Raw genomic sequence first — 8,825 nt, forward strand, 5'->3', positions numbered from 1 at the left:
TAGCCATTGACAACGGTGATGCCCTACATACAGCTTGCCATGGAGAGGAGTAAGAAGGATTGAAGGAAGAAGTAGGAAAGTTGAAAAAGAAAGGGCACAGTATCTCCATACGCTTATCTGAAATTCCCACCATTAATTTACATAAGTATTTCTATCCTATTTTAATTATCTTTATTTTCTGTTTATTATTTATTAATATTCGAAAATCCATAATCAATTATTATCTGCCTGACTGAGATTTATAAGATGACCATAGCTTGCTTCATACCAACAATCTCTGTGGGATCGACCCTTACTTACGTAAGGTTTATTACTTGGACGACCCAGTACACTTGCTGGTTAGTTGAACGGAGTTGTGTCCACACATAGTAAAGAGCTATTATAATTATTCCATACAACAACAAAGAATACAACATTGATGATCACAATTTCGTCCACCACCGACTTATAACTCAAAAAGCTCAACATGCTTTATCAAAATATCACCAGGCCAAGCTTGGAAGCTATGATGTGACCGTTATAACTCGGTTAAAATGTTATAACTCGGCTATAAACATTATAGTTCGGTTATAAAAATACCAAAACATATAATAACGTTCTAAAATGTTATCATTCCTCATTTAAACAAGATTCTCAGGATTGTAATTGAATACATCTCACCCCAAATATAAGAAAGGGTAAGAGAATCGTTTAGACACATTGCAATTTGCATATTATTCACTTACTAACTTGAGCGTCAGAGTACCTTTTTTAGGTACCCACCCCTTGTTCTCTCTTTGCCAAAGTATAGCTCATCCCATCGAAAAAGCTTGCAGTTACTCATCGGCGGACGAACTATACAATGACCAACTTCTACAAGAACAAATAGAATTCTATTTAGAGTGCAATTACGCAGAGGGTAATTTAACCAACAACGTAGGGCATTATTATCTTTGAATTATACGACAGAAAAATACAACGATAATATAAAATCATTAATTAAAACGCAACATTCTAATTACTGTTTGATCAAATCTGATGTTAATGATATTATCAAAAAACTTTTGTGCTTATATTTTTGTCATATTATCAAACAATATATAAATCCGTTGAAATGACTCGCGCTATTTTCAATAGTGTTTTGGCATAAAAGTTAGTGTCGGATTTTGTGACAAAATTTTTTGTATAACGGAAAAATCCATAACTTTTTCAATTAATTTTTTACTATCGAAAAATGTGACAAAAACTCTGATGATATTATAGATGGATAAAATTTTGTGATAAATCCCACAGTCTCAAGCTGTTTTCTTGTAGTAATACTATATGACGTATATGCCTGATAAAATTAAATTTGGTACATGTTCATTTCCTACAACGGTTAACAAGTATATGCCATATTGGTTTACTTAGATGGAAACTTTTTTTCTTAACTATATTTATTGTAGTAGTTCTTTTGATCTAGTAAATAGCAGTACGAAAAAATTTAGGGAACCAACCAACTCTACCAACCACAATGTAGGACACAACAAAAAGGCCTAATAATATAACGACACTCTCCAAACCTAACCCTAACCCTAATTTAATTTCTCACTATTAATCACTAGAAAATAAAAAAACACAATTGCTCTCCCTGCTTTTCCGTTCCACTCCCACTCACGTCGTTCACACTGTCGTCTTTCTCTCCCGCTCCACTCACACCGTGGCACCACCCCCGCAAATAGTGTCGACCACACTATGTCCTTCACCGCAGTTGTTATTTGTGCAACATTGGTGATCCTCTTCGCCGCGACACGTGATCTACATGAAACGTCTTCTACGGTGCAGTTGGTTCCTCTATATGAAGCTTCGTTCGCGAGTCCTATCCACCCTAAGTCATCGACGTAGGTGCTTCTTTGCGCTGCTATTCTCCCTGAAGACGAACATCATCACCGCGACGCACAACGCTGCGTGGGGCATTTTTTTGGTGCGATCAGACCCTCAAAAGAACCCCCTTGCTGTCGATTGCAAAGGAATACACTCAGAAGATAAATGTAGAATATTTCTTTGTTAAAATTCAGATGTCTTTTTTATTAAACTAACTGTGAGATGTTTCTTTTATTTAACTTGGGTTCTTTTACTAAATTTAGAATTTTTTTTGTTACACTTAGGATATTTCTTTTGTAAAACTTGAATTTTTCTATTGTTAAAGTTGGAATATTTGTATTGTTAAACTTTGGATGCTTCTTTTTCTTAAACTTGGGATGTTTCTTTTGTTTGCTGTAGGTCACCCCACATGGCGCACAAAGGAGTCGCAGCGGAGATACAGTGGCAACGTAAGGGACGATTGAAGACAAAATACCAGCGACGAGATGAAAAGGAATGAAATAGGACTTTACATTGACAATGCGATTATATTCTATTAATCCTAATTTAATGACACTAATCCTAATTATTTAAAATCTTACTTTTTAATAATTTAAAAAAATTATTTAAGTTAATTAGTACTCTAGTTAATTACCTAGCATGATTGAAACAGTTCTGATGAATTGCTCATTAATAAATATTATATAGTGTTAATATAGTGGACTTGCTACTATTGAAGAATTAAAACTTGGAATTTTTATGATTCGAGAACAAAGTAATATCAGTTTATCACTTTAATAATTGATGACTATATTTATCATTCTATATATGGATATGTACATCGGCGTGTTTATAACATCAAAGATACATATTTTAAACATAAATACAAATCCTAGCTAATTAAAAAAATATTTAAACTAAGAGAAATGCCATGGCCAACCAGCATCAGACACCTTATGCAACGCCTACGTCCTATTGCAACATGATTGTGTATCCACTTTAATTTAGTTCTAATTACATATAAACTACTTTTTCTCCTTTTGAATAATGGCGAATCATATCTTAGTTTTTAAATATTATACTAATAAAACAATACAAGTGTTTCACTTATCAACACTTATATTCAAGTTAATCATTATATTAGAGAAGCTAGATATTCGTATGCTCAACAACAACAACAATAATCCATTTATCCCTTAAACGATTAGTAGCCCATGGCCGGATAATTTGGGGGACACATATGTTGAAAACCTACTGACAACGTAGCTCTTGGTAAAGATTTGCGCATAATGGATTTTTTATTTTATTGTTTTGAATTTTGATCACTACTAGAATATTTTGCATTATACAATAGATACTTCCTATAGAAGGTGGGGAAATAGATTGGAACTATGTTAAAAGTGGATGGACACACTTCCATACACTTAAGAGACAAGTTCGAAAGAATTTGTATTGAGATTAATCTTTGAAAAAAATTAGTCTCGTCTTTTTTGGCACTTGGTAAAGAATTCAATCTTGTGTATAAGACTGCATCATATCTGCTTTATTTGTGATAAATACAGCCACAGAATGAAAGGTTGCCTAGAGGGCAAGCTAGAAAAGACAAGGCACAAAGAAAATAAGGCATGGCCGACAAAACAAAACCACCATGAAGCTAGCAGAGCTTCTGCTATTCAAAGCAATTCTGAACAAATTCCAATTCCCAAACAAGAAATGAAAAGAACTTATGATGGAGGAAAATCAGGGAGTTGATCTCAAGGAGAAAGTCATTGCAAACAATGAGCAATCTTCTCAGATACTTGCCAAAAATGAAAAGGGGCCTTTGGCCCTTGGATGATTTTGAAACATTCTAAAAAAGGAATAAACAAATATCTAAAGATTTAAATGAGGAGGGAAAAGTGTAATTAATGCAAAAAGATTTGGCATCCTAGTCAATGAGGAAGAAAATTAGGAAGCACGTAACGGGAAACAAGATACTGTCAATTTAGGCAAGAAATGGGGAGGGAACTCGTCTAGCAAGGTCGACCAGCAAGGAGTTAGGGCAGTATCATCTCTAAAAACTCAAGGTTCTGGAAACATAAAAAGTATGATTAATAAAGTTAATAAGGGAAAGAATAATGAGAATAACTAGAAGACAATTGCTACCCGACCAAAATCTGAAAGAGTAAAAGTTATTCAGCAACCTATAGCACCTATAGAGGATTGATAGAGGAAAATCGTCGGTAAAGAATTTTTACAAAAATAATTTCGTCGAAGTATAGATCCAAATTGATAGACAATCCTCAATCAATGTTTAATTTGTTTGTCACTTAAGTCATACCCAATAAAAACCGAGAGTATTTAAACATTGGATCGTCTCTCAAGAAATTGCAGGAAAGTATGCATATTGTTGGTTATGAGGTATTATGGGATTTTGTAATAAGAGACAAGAAATATAAATAACAAAAGATAAACCAACAACTAAGAAAGGTCTTGGCAAGAGGTGAGAATTGGAATTCCTATTCTCATTAACATCCTCAATTGTGATGGTAATTGTCTTTTGCTCTCACTTAGTTATCCTCTAACAATTGAAGAAAAGTCAAGTGAGCAAAATTGGCTCTAATCCACAAGTTCTAATAAAAAATTAGCTTTACTAGATTCAAGACAATTAACAATCCTCAATCACCAATCAACAAAAAAAATTTGACAACTCAAGAGTCTCCAATCACTCAACACAAGTCAAGAACACAAAATTCTACTCTAAAATCTAACCAAACATTTTATCAAATACTTGAAGGGCATAAAAGGAAAGCATGGTAAAATTAACAAGGAATATAAAATCTACAACTATCCAATGCAAGGAAACAATAATAACAACTCAATCACGCCTTAATAAACATGAAAACATAAGTTGCATTAATGGAAATTAAAATCAACAAAGAGTTCATAAACATCAAAATAACCAAATAAAAGAAATAACAAGTAAAACTAACAGAACCAAGATGTAAGAACAAGAAATAGTAAAGAAAACTAAATCAAAACAATAATTGAAACCTAAATCTATGAAAAGAAGTAATCTAAAAACCTAAATTCTAGAGAGAAGGCAGAGCTTATCTATTTAGAATTCTATCCTAGAACATGGCTAAAACTCAACTATGACTATTTGGTTCCTCCCCCTTCAATCCCTGGTTCAATAGCATCAAAAATGAGTTGGATTTGGGCCCAAGTGAGCTCAGAAATCGCCTCAGCGTGTTTCTCTAGGTTGGTCACGTGCTACCTATCACACGTATGCGTGGCTCAGTTGTACGTGTCACTTGGCGAATTTCTGGTCATGCATACGCGTGGGTCACGTGTACGCGAAACTGGGCAGATTACCAAACTCTCATTTCTTTATGAATTCTTTATTTTTGCATGCTTTTTCTTCATTTCTTCAACCCAAGCTTTGCCTTCTAAGCCTGAAATCACTTAATAAACACATCAAGGCCTCGAATGGAATTAAAGTGAATTAAATTTAGTAAATTAAGAGCCTAAAAAGCATGTTTTAATTCTTAAGCACAAATTAGGAGAAATTCACAAAATCATGCTATTTCATTAAATAAATGTGAGAAAAGTTGATAAAATCTACTAAATTCAATACAAGATAAATCATAAAATTGTGGTTTATCAAGGATAAAGAACAAAACCTTAACGAGGGAAAGAAGAAAATTGATAAAGAGCGTTAGGAGTATTCAAACTAGTTCAACTATCTCTTAAAGAGCATTTACAAAAGCCACCATCAGCAGAATCACATTGACTTCAATGAACCTCTCAACTCACTTATTAGCAATCCTATTGCCAAGACTGTGGGTAGGTACAATATAGGGAGAGAGTAGTGGTATTTTCATGGACAAACTGCCATAAATAAGTCAGAATGAGTGTGTGAACATGCTTATGGATGATGGACATGACAAGCAACCCGTGCATATTTTGAATGGGAAAGATAAGGAAGAGGAATGTTTCCCAAACCTGTGGAAGACTAATTCCATCAACTATATGCTTCTATATCCTTTACTTTGCCCTTTTATTTTAAAAAATTATTTTATGATAATGAACATATTAATTTGGAATTGTATAGGTGCCTCAGCTAAGGGGTCTCATTCGATGATTAAGGATTTAACATATAGATATAGAAATTATTTTTCTGTTCTTCTTGTGACTCATGTTTCAGATGTCAAAGTAAAAAAATATTAAAAAGAATCTAGAATTTGACACTTGGTGCGTTAGCGAGGCTGAGAGATTTCTGGTGACATTTGGTGCCTTTCGATGAAAGATAAGTGGACTATAAAACCGATTATAGTGCACAAGCAGTTCATTCCTCTTGAAGTTCAATGGGACAAAGATCAACCTTGGATGCTCACAACGGTTTATGGAAGCCCACAAATGGGAAGAAGAATTGATGTTTGGAAAGATTTTGAAGATATTATTGGAACAATCGAGGGTCCTTGGTGTTTATGGGGACATTTTAATTATATCCTCACTTTAAATGACATAGAGAGTACCTCTAACTTATCCCAAGATTTTAATTATTTTCTTAATTGTCTTAATACTTGTGACCTTAACAATCTAAGCTTTACTGGCCCAGCCTTTATTTGGCAAAGGGGTAGCGTCAAAAGAATATTAGATCGATAGTGTGTATACTGGACTAGTGTTATCCCATTCGTTTTATTTAAATTCTGTGAGGGTTACCTGTAATAGGAGTAAGTATAAGGGGTATGTTCTGTTAACGGCTAGCTCAGACGGCAATGAACCAAGTTTGGAATGGAGTTGAGTGGTGACAGAATTCCTAATATTTTTCTGGAAGATATATGGTGCGCACGAATTTCCACATTTTGTACAACTGAACCAGCAAGTGCACTGGGTCGTCCAAGTAATACCTGAGCGAGTCATGGTCGATCCTACGAGCATTGTGGTTTGAAGCAAGCTATGGTTATCTTGTAGATCTTAGTCAGGCGGATAGAAGATTTGTTGGATTTGTTTAAACGCATAAAAGAAAATAAAGAGAACTTAACTAGGTTGATATATTTGCAATGATAAGAAGATGGTTAAGGCTTGGAGATGCTTTGTTCTTTTGGATAACTATGATTTTACTGTCTTCTTCAACTGTGAATGATTTCTTTTATGCCAGGCTGTATCTGATCAATGGCAATTGAGAGGTTATCAATGCTCCTCTAGATATGAATCCTAGGGTTAGTGTGGATCCATTTTGATTGAGGGTGAAGCTCCTGTAGTCCATTCTCTTTAATGATCCTACTCAAAAATCCATAGATAAGGTCGAATATTTTAGATCAGAGAATACTGCACCTTTAGGTTCTAGCCTCTACCACAAAGACCCTAATCTCCCCATACCTCGGTTGAACTGATGTCTCAAGAAGTCTCCAACGAAGTCATGGATTAGCCATCTAAGAGATGTATAATCAAGCTAGTGGTTCATCATTGTCCGATGAAAGACTCACTCTGAACCCATGTAGAATGAGATAACCTTGTTCCAGTTCAACACATTCATAATGATGAAGAATGAACATACATCTTAGAATCAAAAATCAAACACGAATTGAAAAAAAACAGTAATACTTTTATTGATCCATAAAACTCAGCAGAGCTCCTCCACTCAACCTATGAGGTTTAGAAACTCATACTGATAGAAAATAAAATGGGTAAAATAAAATATGATAGGTCCCCCTTGAGAGAGAGTGATCTTCTTCCTTAAATATTAAACTAATGACTAAAAATTACATAAAAAAGGGTAAAACAGTCTTTTAGTGCTAAAATCCACTTCTGGGGCCTACTTGGTGAGTGTTTGGGCTAAGCTTTGATGAGATTCGCATCCTAGAAGGTCTCTAGGGTGTTGAACACTGGCTAGGGGGTCTTTTATAGGCGTTGGGCATTGGTCTCTTCTCCTTTGGGCGCTGGATGCCAGAATAGGGCAGGAGGCTGGCGTTGGACGCCAATTTTGGGCCTTTAATTCTGAAGCAAAGTATAAACTATTATACATTGATGGAAAGCTCTAGAAGTTAGCTTTCTATAATCATTGAGAACGCCCCATTCGAACTTCTGTATCTCTAGAAAAGCTCTTTCAAGTGCAAGGAGGTTAGATCCAGACAGCATCTGCAGCGCTTTCTCTGTCGCTGAATCAGACTTTTGCTCCAGCTCCTCAATTTCAGCCACAAAATACCTGAAATTGCACAAGAATTGAAATAGTGATGCAGTGGAACCAAGCTATGACAGTTACTAGAATTTGGAGTTTTCTGGGATTGGTCGGATATTATTGACGGTTCATTAGACGATTTTCATAAATAGCTTTGCCTTTGACAAGTCTTACCCAAAAGGAAGTTACATTCGAGTTGACAGGCATATCAATTGCCATTATGTTGGTATGACGAAGGAGAAGCTAGTATTTTGGGACCAAATTTGATACAGAAAACAACTGAGCAAATTAAGAAGATCCTGGAGAAGATTCAAGTAGCGTAAAATCGACAGAAGAGCTATGCTGATAATAAACGTAAACCCTTAGAGTTTAGTGAGAGTGACCATATTTTTTTTGGAAAGTGGCCCCTATTGCCGGAGTAAGTCGAGCCCTTAGGAGTAAGAAACTTAGCCCTCGATATGTAGGACCTGTCCAGATACTTAAGAGAGTCGGTCCAGTAGCTTATCAAATAGACCTTCTCCCTTCTTTATCAAATCTTCACAATGTCTTTTATGTTTTGCAACTTAAAAAGTATGATTCCGATGAAAGCCATGTTTTGCTACTGGAAATAGTGCAATTACAGAATGGCGTGACAAATTTAGCAACACCGGTCAAGATCATGGACAAAAGCAACAAAAAACTGAAAGACAAAGTGGTTTCTTTGGTTAAAGTAGCTTGGAGACGAGATGAAGAAGTAGAACACATTTGGAAATTAGAAGATATAATGAGAGCTGATTATCTATACCTATTTACAGCTAAAGAACATTTTAAGGGTAAAATTTTCTTTTAGGAGGATTGAAAG

The sequence above is a fragment of the Arachis duranensis genome, chromosome 6 (genome assembly GCF_000817695.3).
Source record: "Arachis duranensis cultivar V14167 chromosome 6, aradu.V14167.gnm2.J7QH, whole genome shotgun sequence".
Taxonomy (NCBI): Eukaryota; Viridiplantae; Streptophyta; class Magnoliopsida; order Fabales; family Fabaceae; genus Arachis; species Arachis duranensis.